The 13,407-nt window shown below is 41.2% G+C and overlaps 1 protein-coding gene across 1 annotated transcript in view; it reads left to right on the top strand.

Annotated features, from left to right (window-relative positions):
• SCNN1B (sodium channel epithelial 1 subunit beta) overlaps nt 1-13,407 on the top strand; it is a 168,074-nt gene that overhangs the window by 118,461 nt on the left and 36,206 nt on the right. The window lies entirely within an intron of this gene.

Raw genomic sequence — 13,407 nt, 5'->3', positions numbered from 1 at the left:
CCTTCCTTTGCCTCTTTTGCTCCTTTGAGAGCGCCCAGGGGTGCAGTAGGTGATTTAACAGTGATCCACATGACATAACAAAATGATAACAATTAACAGAAATAAAACACAACTTGCCACTGCATCGCAGAGTGACTTTGTAGGAAGTGACACACCCCTGTCATTAATGAGAATGAATCCTTTTGTAGTATTCAGGAGACGAATACACTGCATAATAATCTCTGAAGACACTTCACTCCTCTTTCCTATAGATGAATGTGCTTATACATCTCATATTTTATTTTGTCTTTATATCTCTTTACTTGATAGATGTTAGCATGAAGATCCACAGATGTTTCAATAAAGATCAGAGGCTTCTTTCAGGGCTCAAGGTCAGATCCCATCATTGCCTGCACCCCTTTCATCCCACGCCAGACTGCTTGAAAAAAGAGTGCATATTAAAATTACTTTAAGTAACACTTGGATACAAGCGCCACACAAAGAACAGACTTTATTTCTCTTTAGGGTGTTTTTGTTGTGGTTTAATAAGGAAGTATCTGAATTTATTTAAAATGCACATCTTAACTCAAGAAATAATAAGGAACAAGCCAAGTTATGCTCAGGCCCAATTTACTATAACACAACATCCCATCCCCAAGCTCCCAAACACCCTCCTTCCTGTGTACCCCTCGAAGATCCTGACAATCCCACTCCGCCGTTATACTCAACCCTAATATCAAACAAGGCAAGTCAGTGTACCTGCGTTTTTGCTGCTGAAATAGTTCAGGTTTTTTGCAGGCACAACCGAAGTTCAGCTTTCAGAGTTCTTATTTTGTGTGAGGGAGGGTAAACCTAGGGATCTGCCCGGGGTACATTGTATGAGTAGATAGCAAGGATGCTGAGACTGTGGTGTATCTGTGTGCCTGGTCTAGTACTGAGGGAAGTCCATTATGATAACTATATGATGCCTAAAGGATTTCGTATGATGATGTCTGGCCATGAAGCTATAATGGACACAAGATTGATCAGTAAGGATATTTTTGGCCTACATGGAATTTGTTGCTAGGAAGACTAATGGGAAGATTTACGTGGCGGGGAGGGTGATCCTAGGATGTCCTCACCAACAAGAAATGGGATGCAAATGCTGTCCCACCTGTGTTTGCTGTAGAAGGCATTGCTGTGGATATGTGTCTGTGTCGATACTCAAATTTCCACGTGTTCAAAGATAAATTGGGAAGATTCAAGTGATTTAAACATAAGATCAAACTGAAAGATAACACAGGACTTGTTTGACACAATCTCTGCAAGATTAGGTCTGACCCTAACTTATAGAGAGTAAATCAAAGATATAATAGAAGATGTGTGTCCTAAGGGGATACTTGCTCTGTAGTATGATCACCGTGGGTTTCTCCAGCTTTTTTCATTAAAAAGTTTTAAGGGGGGGCTTAGATTGTGTGTGGTGGCATAGAGTCTGAATGGAGACCTACAAATCGACTGACCTTCTCTGCTAAAATTCAGACAAGCTGGTGTTCGTGTTTGTGGGGCAGCCGTATTTCCCATTATTGATCTTGCAACTGCATCCCATCAGGTAGAGTTGGAAGCGGAATCTCTAGCAGCCTGTTTGTCACATCTGGTCACCAAGCTTCAGTCCTATCATTTTGTTGTAGAGTATGTCCCCAGGTTAGTCAATTGTGCATGCAGATTACACCTGAAACCAGGTCAATGATTGTGAGTTGACTTTTTAAAACGGGGATGTCAGCATTTGGGACAGTGGAGAGAACTTGATTTGTGCTGTATATAAGGAGTTATGCAGAACTGTAGTGATAGGTAATATCAAAATGAGACTGATTTTACTTACTTAGTGACTGGACGGCCCAAAAGGCCTAGGCTAAGTGGCAATCTAGGTGCAATTTCTAAAATGAAGAACGAAGTGATGGAAGGATGGGATCTTGATGAGAGGGTATGAAATTCTTCCCACTGCAGATTTGAGGAATAGGATTTTTAATTTGAGATGTGGGGCACGTTGGAGTGTCTGATACGAACAGGCCCCTTAAAGAGTTTAGTGGTGGCTCGGCATTGACAAATTGATGTAGGGATCGGTGCATGAGAGCGAGCAGCGAAAAGACAGCATGTTAAATGGAGTCTTCTTATTATTTTACCAAATGGTTAGAATTCCTGAGAAGGGTACAACAAAGAGCATCAGGATTATTTATTCACGTGTGGTACTGTACACAGAAAGCAACAGTTAATTAGTATGCACAATCTAATGGGTAAGTTGAGAGAATCAATGTGGGATGAAGGAATTTAACCAGTTTGCAGTGAAATCTTGGTTGATTTGGAGGAAGGCACTGCAAGCTACCAGTTTTCTAATGGGGATTTCACTCATTGAGTCACTCACAGTGAGAAAACCTGGTTCTAAGCTTATTCCACGGTGACCCAAGAAGTGCACGGACAGTGGGCATAGAACTGATTTCAGGACAGCTAGTGGAAAAATAGGAGCAGAAAACGAGGGAGAAGAAAGGTACTGCTACCAAATATCATTTTAAAGTATGAAATAGTCGATTTGTGTTAATATTCCAGTGATGTCAGGAAAGGAGTTTCCTAGATTGTCTGAACCAGTTATTGGAGTGTCGAGTAAGGTGGGGAAAGTAGAGGGAGGTAAGATCTGGAATTTGAATCGAGTTTATATGTGTGTTAAATCCAGATTTAGATATTATTTAGGGCAAAAATTTTCTGATTGTACTGTTAGGTGCGTTATGGAGCGATGAGAGAGGGTTATGTGTGGAGCCTGTTCCTGTTGTGGCTGGGGATGTGGCGCGTAGTTGTGAATGTGCTGGTGTTAGGTTGTGAGGTGCAGTGCTTGTGATAACATCAGATTTTAATTCTGTGTTCTGGTGCTGTGTTGTTCCTCTGGATTGTTAGCGTTTCGTCCTATTTTAATTTTCCAATTTTGTTTTGATTTTCCTATGTTGTTATTCTGGATTTCTTTCTGTTTTATTGGTTTTTGCCTTTGTTATTTTGTTGGGGCGGGAGAAGGTGTGTTGTATTCCTACATGTATGGTTTGTGGGCTGATGAATCTTCTTGTATTCTAGAATAGCACTGCCATTTAGAATGGTTACGCTTGAATCTGTTCATCATCTGGAAGCCGCACTAGAAGACCTCAGGTCTCTCCGTCTGCTCCTGTTATGGAATAAACCTGGAGTTGTAGCCCACCTGTGTATCATCACCTTTACTATAGATGCCATTTTCAAAGGTTGTTGGGCTCCTTTCTCAGTTTAGACTCCTCTGTTTAGAATGCACCCAACCTACGGGCATTTTGTACCGCAATGCAAGACATTTTGATCCAAAAAGGGCGTAGGCAATAGAGGCCGCCACCTAGTGTGTCAACAGATGTGGGCCCTAGAGTAGTTATACAAGAAGCATATTTGGCTCAATTTCCAGGAGAGGTGGGCTGAAGACCGGCACTTTAAATATGATGGCAAAAATCAGCTTTATAATCGCTAGTTAGGAATATGTAGCGCTTTATATGGGATACATTACCACACAATGGGCACAATTTGTCACAGATAGAAACAACAACAAAGTACATTTTCCGCTGCTCCCTTATGAGCAAACCCATCTAAAAATAACCATCACTCTTGGGCTTGAGGACATTTTCGAAGCAGGGTTGCACTCAGGATTCCACATCTCACACCTGGGACCACTCCATTTCATGTTCTGCCGTACCTCAGGTGTGCCACATCAGAGATCTCTGCCAAGGGCACCACACTGCCCAGGAACCTCAGTCCCTGCTGAGAACAGTTTGCAGCCACGATGCCTCATTTTGGTCATTTTATGGTTGGAATCCGGATACAGGCTTTATGGAAGAACTTGATGTTTTATTTCCTCATATGGTACTGTATTGGCTTTTGAGTATGGCACTGCAGGACAACAGTGGTGCACCCTATTGTCCGCACCATCATTTTTGCTTTAACTTGTGTAAGATGAGCATTTTTGGCCAATTTAAATAACAAGTAGCAACATTTTAATGATGACTATAATGTTAACTGCATAATTGCACAAACTGGAGAAATTGTAATATGTGCAGCCTAAGGTCCATTTACTATGGAAGAGAAACACCTGGATGTGCTGCGCACCCCCGCACCCCCCATTGATCCTTGGTACACGACCCCAGGAGTTTTCACCATTTCCAGACGTTTCCGAGGAGCAGGTAAGAAGAAACTTCTGGAACTAGGGAACAAAGAGGGAGCACAGAGCTTCCAAGAAGAAGGGTTTCTTTTTAGGTCTGGTCAAGAAATAGGTTTGTCTCACTAGCATCATGTTTTCCAAAAACTCCAAGTAAAAAGATATACATACATATACATTCAGAGGCTTTTGGTCAGTCATCCCCAACCATTGTTGGGTTCAAGCATCATTTAGATTTTGCTTCATCCAGCCGAGCATAACGTATGAGGCAACTGGTCAGCCCACTTAAGTCATCTACAGGTTCATTGTGAGTGATGGTATTTTGCTTGTGTACATCGACCTAAAAAGTCCACTTCAGTACCCAGGCTAGTGGTCTAATCTCTGCTTCCATTTCTGCTTCCATTTTTAGTTTTTTTACATTTAGTTTACAACAGTTCATTATTTTTACATTTTCCTTTTTGCAAACATATGCATAATGCCTTTATACAGCAGCATGTTTACTTCTGAATAGTTTTAAGCTTTTCATGCGTATTGCATATATTTGACAAAATAGAAATGAAACAGTACAGTCACGCCAATGCCAGACATAATACATTTTCCGGAAGAAGAAAACCACGGCACTTCTCAGATTTATGATGAAAGTCCTTTATTCCTTAGTTCTGTATCAGGGAAGTAAATGCCCTGATCCAATAGAATACATTCGGCAACTGAATTGGAAGCCAATACCAATTTCCATAGTTGAGATAAAACAGCCGACACGTGTTTCGTGACCCTTGACTTTTTCAAAGCTTAAACAATGTAGAAGTGAAGTTTATATTGAAAAACTTCAAATATTTTCGAAGATGTGTGATCAGTAAAAAATGAGGTTAAGGCATGGGTCATGCGGAAAACCAGAGACCATAGTAAGTCTCATACCGGCCTCCGGCTAGTGTATTCACGAACGGCTAATTTAATTTTTTTTTCTTTAAAAAAAATATATTTTTACTGATGCAATTCAAACAATCCACATTAAATACATACCATATATCGAGGATGAGGTAAGACGCATGGAAGAAACGGGGAAAAAAAACAACCTTTTTAAATATATAGTGGATATCACGATCAAACACATAGTTCATAACATTATTCATATCAGAGTTTTTTTAAATGTTGCCAGATTTCTGTTTTGTGGATCTGGTTAACTTCTTAAGAAAACTCTGTGACATTGCAAACCATCAGGTTTTGGGATCCACACAGCTCTAGCACAGTGACACAGGAGAAGCTAGTTTTGGCATAATTAATATAGGGATATTTCCTTCTTTAGCTATAAGTTTCCTTGTGTATGCAGGAGAGTATATTGTAGTGGGAGATCTAAGTCCTTGATTAGACATCCTTCCAGATGGTGCCTACCAGACAATATATAACATCTGCATGTGGGATGTATTGTGTCAAAGCAGATTTGGATCCAAAAATGTCACCAACCAATCTCTGCAAATAGACACAAGTTCTTTAATGTACCAATTGGTTCAAATGATATTTTGCACTGTTTCATCAATGCAAATGTTGGCTCAGGATTCCCTGCGGTCTACTGAATCAAAGGTTTTATTTTGTTGCGCATGGGAGACCCTGAAATTATTTTATAATTTTCCTTTGAAATGTACATTTCCCAAACATCCAGTCTGGTAATGCTAGATTTTTCTGAAAACAATGTAGCAAATATTATGCTCGCTCTTTTCTTGTTTAAACTAATAGTAATTTACAGTAGGTTCTATCACCCAAAGGAGTAAAAGAGAAAATAACAAAAAAATATGAACTTGTAATACACCTGTAAGAACTAATTGGGAACCAGGCTAGTTTAAATCAGGGCCTTCAGCAGCTGCCATCTTATTCGTTTTGCTCGCTCCTGGTGAAATAGCACGAGAGCCGTGTAGAAACAGCAGAAGAGCTAACCCATCCCACAGTAAAAGGAGTTTTCTTCCTTCAGAACAACTTCAAATCTCACATATAAATTTCACCTTTCAGACAGGGCCACTGAAATCATGGGATTGTGCGGCTGCATTATTTTCCACATAATTATGGACTTACCATATTTGCCTCATAATCACTCCTTTACTGCATAATTTGCTTTTGTTAACAAAAAATGTTTCTATCTCAACTGTACCAAAAGTTACTAAAGCATGGTGCCACATGTTGACAAGCCGTGGAATGGCTTTCACAAAGGTTGACTAGTTTGCTTTCGGTTGCTTATTGGTGTATGTAGGTTATAAACTGGTACTAATGAAGTGAAATCTTTGCTTAGACAGTGCTAACATGTGCCAAAATAATTTGTCTTTTCTTGCCACAAAATTTAGACATTCCTGCCATATAATTTGGTCCTCCCCTGCCAGATAAGTCCGGTGAGCCTTCAACGGGAGTAGAAAGAAAACAAAAGCATGAATTGGGCAGGCATAGAACCAACATGCAGAGCCGAGTCTGGTGGCTTAGTGAACTAATGTGTCCACAGCAGGGATCTGTGTTTGACCTGTGATCGCAAGGTTGAATCTTGGTTCATCCATTAAGACTTTAATCCTTCCAAGAAGGACTGTATAAGTAAGATTTAGCTGAGTAACAATAAACATCTCTTGTTTCATCACTAGGAAACCCTGGGGGGCGAGCGTGTCCCTTACAAATATACATTATGATGACATCATATAACCATTTCGTGTCTTTAATTCAATCCTGACTTTGCTTCGCTGAAAGTTAAGAGCATCTGCCTTTTAATGGAAGAGTTGAGTGTTTAAATTACATAGGTGGAGGCATTAACTGCGGATGTTCAATAACAGGCCTCAAAAGCAGAAGCATCTCCTAGGTCATATTGTGCGCCAGGTGCCTTTTAAATGAATGTCAGCCGAAGAAGCCTTTGATGCTACTTTCCACTTTGCTGAATGTGTATCAGAATTACACATTTTAAACTTCTGTCTTTTCCAATACACCGGTTATGCATCTAGCTAAGGCAGTGGTCTTCAAACTGGGGGTGGGCCCTCCTCCTAAGGGGGTTCTCAAGTCACTCCAGGGTGCACCAGGCTCTGGCCAAAAGAAGCATTATGCAGATAACAGTGCTTTCTTTTAAGCAGAAAATAATTTATTTCATTTTTAAAAAGGTAACAGAACTTAACAGCAATGTTTAAATAAGTCTAGTTTAAATAAGCCTAGACATATTTAAATATTGGCAACTTAATAGACTAATGGTGAAAAATTCTGAGGGGGGGCTGATGATTTGTTCCTCTTAGGGGAGGGCGGTGGGGGGGGGGGGGACAGCATTAAAAAGTTTGTAAACCACTGAGCTAACAGAAGTCACTGGCAATGATGATTAAAAAAACACACTTCTGGGACTGAGTTCTGCGTAGTTTATCTAAAGCCTTGTAATCAGAAAGACACACACAACAAAGAAGCTCCATAAAAGTTCACACAAGATCCTTCCTAGAAAGTGACTTGATTTTTTTGTCTCAAAAAGTTAAAACTCTGAAGCTTTATTGACGTACCTTAACATTCCAAAGGACTGAATATTTTTCAGGGGAGGATTTTTTTCCTTGGCAGGTTTCACAATCTTTACTTCAAAACTTTACATACCGGGAAAACTTCATGACGTTTGCAAAGTTTTAATTGTAAAAAAAATGCAAAATCAGGTTTTTTGGTCAAAAATTGGATCACATACCAGCTTCCCAAGGGAGACTTCTTGTGTAAAACAGATTTTTCAGCACAAATCTTATGCAAAACTTTTTGGCAAGATTTTCCCTTTCAGTAGAATTTCAGAGATGTTTGTAAAGTTTACAAAAATCCAGTTACGAAGTTGAAATTTCGTCCATGTTCCACAAATAATGAAAAAACACTGAAACCATGTGAACACTGACCCACAGAAATGTCAACCGAGTCTGAGAGAGAGAGAGAGAGAGAGAGAGAGAGAGAGAGAGAGAGAGAGAGAGAGAGAGAGAGAGAGAGAGAGAGAGAGAGAGAGAGAGAGAGAGAGAGAGAGAGAGAGAGAGAGAGAGAGAGAGAGAGAGAGAGAGAGAGAGAGAGAGAGAGAGAGAGAGAGAGGAGAGAGAGAGAGAGAGAGAGAGAGAGAGAGAGAGAGAGAGAAAAAAAAAAAAAAAAAAAAAAAAAAAAAAAAAAAAAAGAAAGAACACGAACAGCAGAATGTACTGCAGATTAAACTAGTGCACCGGCCTGAAAAGACAATGCTCTAGTGCAGTGGTTCCTAAACGTTTTAGAACCACAACTCACTTTTTAGCATGAGAAACGTTTGTGATTCTCCTAGCTACAATGGACAACAGGGGGTCGTTTTTTAATGTAAATAAAGCATAGTGTGGTAGCACAGTCATTTACACACGGCACATTTTGCACTGAAATGACCACTAAATTTGCATAGACATGGAGTTTTACTGATACCACTATATTGCACACAAATGGTAATGTTTGGAAATCGAGTTTCAGTGAATATTTATAATTTCTCATCACCCAGTAAAAGTGTCTTGATTTGCTTGGATCCTATTAAAATCTTTGTTTCCAGAACACTTTCAGAATCACAAAAAATTGGCTTTATTTCCCCTTTGCGAGCTTCTAAAGGTGTAGAGTTCAGCTACAGATATTTCCATTTTCTAGTGTGATACAAAACTTATTCTACAGCCTTTTCTCTTACACTGTCTGTACCTCTGCAAGATTGTCAAATAATTCACTTTAATTTTCCTTCACTGACTGTGAAGTGAGAGGAGTTTGCACTGTAAACACGAATCCCCATGGTGAAAAACATAAGCAGCAGTTTGTTGGGAACACCTCTGGCACTGAAGCACAGCAAATGTGACAAGATAAATACAGAATTTAAAAACATCTTTATTTATTGCTTGGAAATTCACAACCCACAAAAATCCGGTATCCACCAATGAGTCACGATCCATAGCTGGGAAACAGTATAAGGAAGTAAAATACATTTCAGTACGACTTATATACGAGAATTCAACTGTAACATCAACACAAACAGGCTTTCATGGCCACAGGCTGTTCCTTGCAGTGATTGGGATTCTCAGAAGTTCTCATTTTATTCTTGAGCACTGTGGTGTTGCCAGCAGAAACTTCTGTGGGGAATGCGGCGCATCCGCGGTTGGAAAGGTCAAGAAAGATGAGTGCTAAATGGGTGGTTCACAGGAAGTAATCAGAGTCCCGAGTGCCACGGGTCCTAATGCAAGCAAAGAAAATGTGCACAAGTACCCTGCAATTAGGCAATGAAAGACAGCCATATTTGTGGTGGATAGGACCCCCCACTACATGGTGTCGCTGAACCCACTTCCCTACTTATGGATACTCCCATTCTGACGGGAGACGCGGACCCGGGTAGTTTGCTCGCAGCCAGGAGCACTGATAACTAAAAAGTTTCGCACCTGACGACTGGTCCATGTTGTCCCATGTAGCGCGTTCCTTAAACGGGGATGGGCGACAGATAGGAAGAGTAGTTCCTCCCTATACTAGTGTAAGTGACTGGATACGCTTGTACTGACAATTTTAGTGTGTAACTATCCACATTATTTATGAATAGGAGATACATATAGCTAACTGGTCCTGAAGAAGCGTCACCGGACCCATTTGGGCCACTAGCGACGCGAAACATGTTGACCCTGACGAGGGATGGCTTGGAAATTCCCCACCATCTGTTCTCTTTTTTATTATAGAGTGATTGACCATTACCTCTGTTTCACTCTCGTAACTATATATTTTTTTATCTTGGCCTCTGATCCTCGTGCAGACTATTAAATAGATAATTTTCTTCAAGATTTAGAGAGTCAATCTTAAACCTTTTCCTTTTGATCTCCTCCCTTCACACTCTTATGTAGGGTTGTGGCATCATCGTCGATTAAGATCTCCGGCAAAGATCCCCCCCATTTGGGGTGGTGCCCGTCAGACATTGCAGCGCCAGTCTGACGAGGAGCAACTCCGATGATGAAGCATGACACCCTTTTGGGTGTGTGAGGTTTTGGCTCCTAAAGATTATGACCTCCTCCTGAGTATCCTCTCCTTCTTTAGCTGGAACAGTGTATTATCTTTATTTACTCCCATGCACACACTAAGCACATTTGGTGACCTTTAAGCCTTACTCTTTTGTGCCAAGTCAGCCTGAAAGTTAACTTCTGTCACATTGCCTGAAATGGAATGGAGACCCTTCAGCAAAAACCAGCCAACCATACTAGCCCAGATAGCCTATAATTTATATTGGTACCTACAGCCAATACCTTCTTGTGAAACTGGGAAGCATTGACTGAAAGTGCCAGGATCACTGAACTATCTGATACCACCAACATCATCCTCCGATCCAGAAACAATTGATAAGACCATGAAGATCTGTGAGAAGATAATGATGAAATGAGAAACAGACACGTCTTGGGCAGTTCCACGACCCGGGAACCAACCTTGAGCTGGGTATTCAGATGTTATTACAATCTGGTAAACCCTGTGAAGCATTATTTTCACAAACACTATCAGTATCAGAAAGAACAGAACTGTAGAAAGTATACCCTAGGATGAAACTAACTAAGTACATTCTTGGGTGCCCCTTTGCACGGGTCCTCTACTCGAAGTACAGTGTACATTGGAAAGTCAAAGGCAAACAGATCAACAAGGAAGGGGGACCACTTCATTTGCAAACTGGACAACTGTCCTGCAGTGCAGCATGTGAGCATGTGAGCCTCTCTAAACAACTGTTGTGCAAGGACAACCCTGTCTCTGACCAGGTTCAGCTACTTCATAACTGGCCACAATAGCCTCCCAACCAAAGATTATGTGCTTCTGATTCCAAAACTATATACAGAAGACAGGCAACAATTGTTTGATCATTTCAAGCAACAACTGACATAATCATCATGAAATCTCATCAATGGCCTCCAGAGCTATGGGAATACGTTCCAGAGCTATGGGAATACGTTCTTCATTTCACATACCCTCCACAAAGGTCAAAACTTCAGACTGTGCTGCATTGTAATGAAGGGGGCTTGGAAATGTCACGTTAATGGAATAAGCTAAAAGTTCTAGTTTTGACTATCCAGTGTAACGTGATCTAGTACAAAACTTGACCACATCTTCTTGTTGAAGGTGTGCATCATCTAAGTTACAACTTGAAAAGAATACTTCTGTGTGTCCATCAGGAAGGCCAAATACTCTTTCACTGGGAAGGTCTGACATAAGATCTCTCTTAATTTATTAAGACCTGTGGAAAACACAAATTCTACTAGTGCTGCACCCAGGACCATAAAGAGCATGGCATCTAGAAACAAGAGGATGTGGTTATCACTAATTCTCATTGCCACCACCACAGATTTAAACGTTTATGAGTTGATGACAGACCAAAAGGAAGGTAAATGAAATGCCACATCTGTCTGTTTCATTTTAATTTGAGAAACCTTCTGTGTGGCAGAAATATTATCACAGTAAAACATGCATCTTTCAAATCCAGACTAGCCTTTCAATGCCAAGGCAATAAAATGCCACAAAGAAGAGAGACTGTGTCCTCCTTGAAACACTTGTAAAGACAGAATGGTTCAAAACTTACAATTTATGACAGAGTTAACCTTCCTCTTCAAGGACCAGAAATGAAACACTTAAGTAGCCTCCTAAATAAAGGGAACTGAAATCATCACTGTTCTGCCACTACTTTTGGAGGAGACGAAATCAACTGTTGCCCTCTGTTGCCTTTGTTTATTTCGTGTCTCTGGGATGATGCTGAGGTTGAAGATTGGCAGGAAGCCCGCTTGCTGGCATTATAAGGGCTTTTTATCCAAAATATGGGGCCCAATTGACTGCTAAGTACTCCTGATGGAGAGAACGCTCCCCACTATCAGTATTCTCAATGACCCAACCAGAAACAGTTTTTTTTCAATGAGGTCTGTACTCTATAAAGAGAAGCTAATCAGGCCAGCTATTTACTCCTCTGTTTAAAAAAGTGGCAACCTGTTAGGAATGTTGGCATTCAGCCCAGGCTCTGAAGATATATATGGTCGCACTTTTAGCACTGATTGTAATAGGTTAACTTTTACACCTGCCATGCGCAAGTACTGCAAATGAACATCTCGGACAAGTTACGGAGGATGTCAACAATCATTGACCTGTCAAGAGCTCTATTGTCCTCTGCCAAAAAAACCTTGGCAACAGCCCAATTACACTCAATATCTTATACTGACAAGATTTATCAAATTCTTCTCATATTCCATGAAAAAAGCAAAAGCTAGCACTACTGTTGGAGGTCATTATAGGTCGGATTTCTTCTGCACGTCATGTGTGAGGGAGTACCTTAAGAATCCTTCTCTGTTCATTGCAGATACCTGCCTGTTTCTCTATTTTGACTTCTACTTGGGTTCTCTTTTACAACCCAATACATCAAGACACAATTTCTTTTGGGGGAGTGTTGTTATGTTAGTGTTGTTCCAGGTAAACACTATTTTTGAAAGGTGGCTCAATCTTCCAAAGAAATAACTCCTTGTGCAACCTCTGTGATTCTTGTGGGCCAAAGATCTTCTTTGTGGACCCTCAAAAAGATATTTTAAATTACATGTTCTCTAACCATTAACCCAAGATTTTCTGTGCATTCTCTGATAATCCTCCAAAAGGTACTCAAGTGAAGCCTACTGTGCTTTCTAAAATTAAAGGTCCAGAAAAAGCAGCTTCTTCAGAGACCTAAATTCCACCTCTATGAAACCACCAGATATAGGGGGTCATTTTGACCTCGGCGGTCTTTTTTCCAGACCGCTGAGGGACCGCCGTGCGGAAGACCGCCAGTGGTGGCGGTTTGCCGCTCGGCCTATTATGACCGTTGGCAGCTCTCCGTCCTTTTACGGACAGAGAGCCGCCAACAGCCATACTGGCGGGGGCGGCAGGGAAGTGGAGGCTGCTCCACCGCCACGCCAACAGAACACCGCCCAGCGAATCACGTCCTGTGATTCGGCATGGCGGTGTTCTGTTGGCAGTGTGGTGTCGGCAGAGCAGCCCCCATGGCTCCCGTCCCCTCCCAGAGGATCGTCGGACCAGGTAAGTCGATCGTCCGTGAGGGGAGGGGGCGAGGGGTGTCATGTGTTGTGTGCGTGCATGGGGGGGTGTGTATGTAGAGGGGGTGTGTGAGTGCGTGTATGCTTGCAGTGGTGTTGTGTGTATGGGAATGAGTGCGTGTATGTCTGTAGGTATGGCTGTATGGATGTGTGCGTGTATGTTTGAATGTGGGTGTGCGTGTCTGACTGTGTGTGTGGATGTTG

Source organism: Pleurodeles waltl, chromosome 10, assembly GCF_031143425.1.
Source record: "Pleurodeles waltl isolate 20211129_DDA chromosome 10, aPleWal1.hap1.20221129, whole genome shotgun sequence".
In the NCBI taxonomy this organism is placed as follows: Eukaryota; Metazoa; Chordata; class Amphibia; order Caudata; family Salamandridae; genus Pleurodeles; species Pleurodeles waltl.
This window is presented reverse-complemented; position numbering and strand designations above follow the sequence as displayed.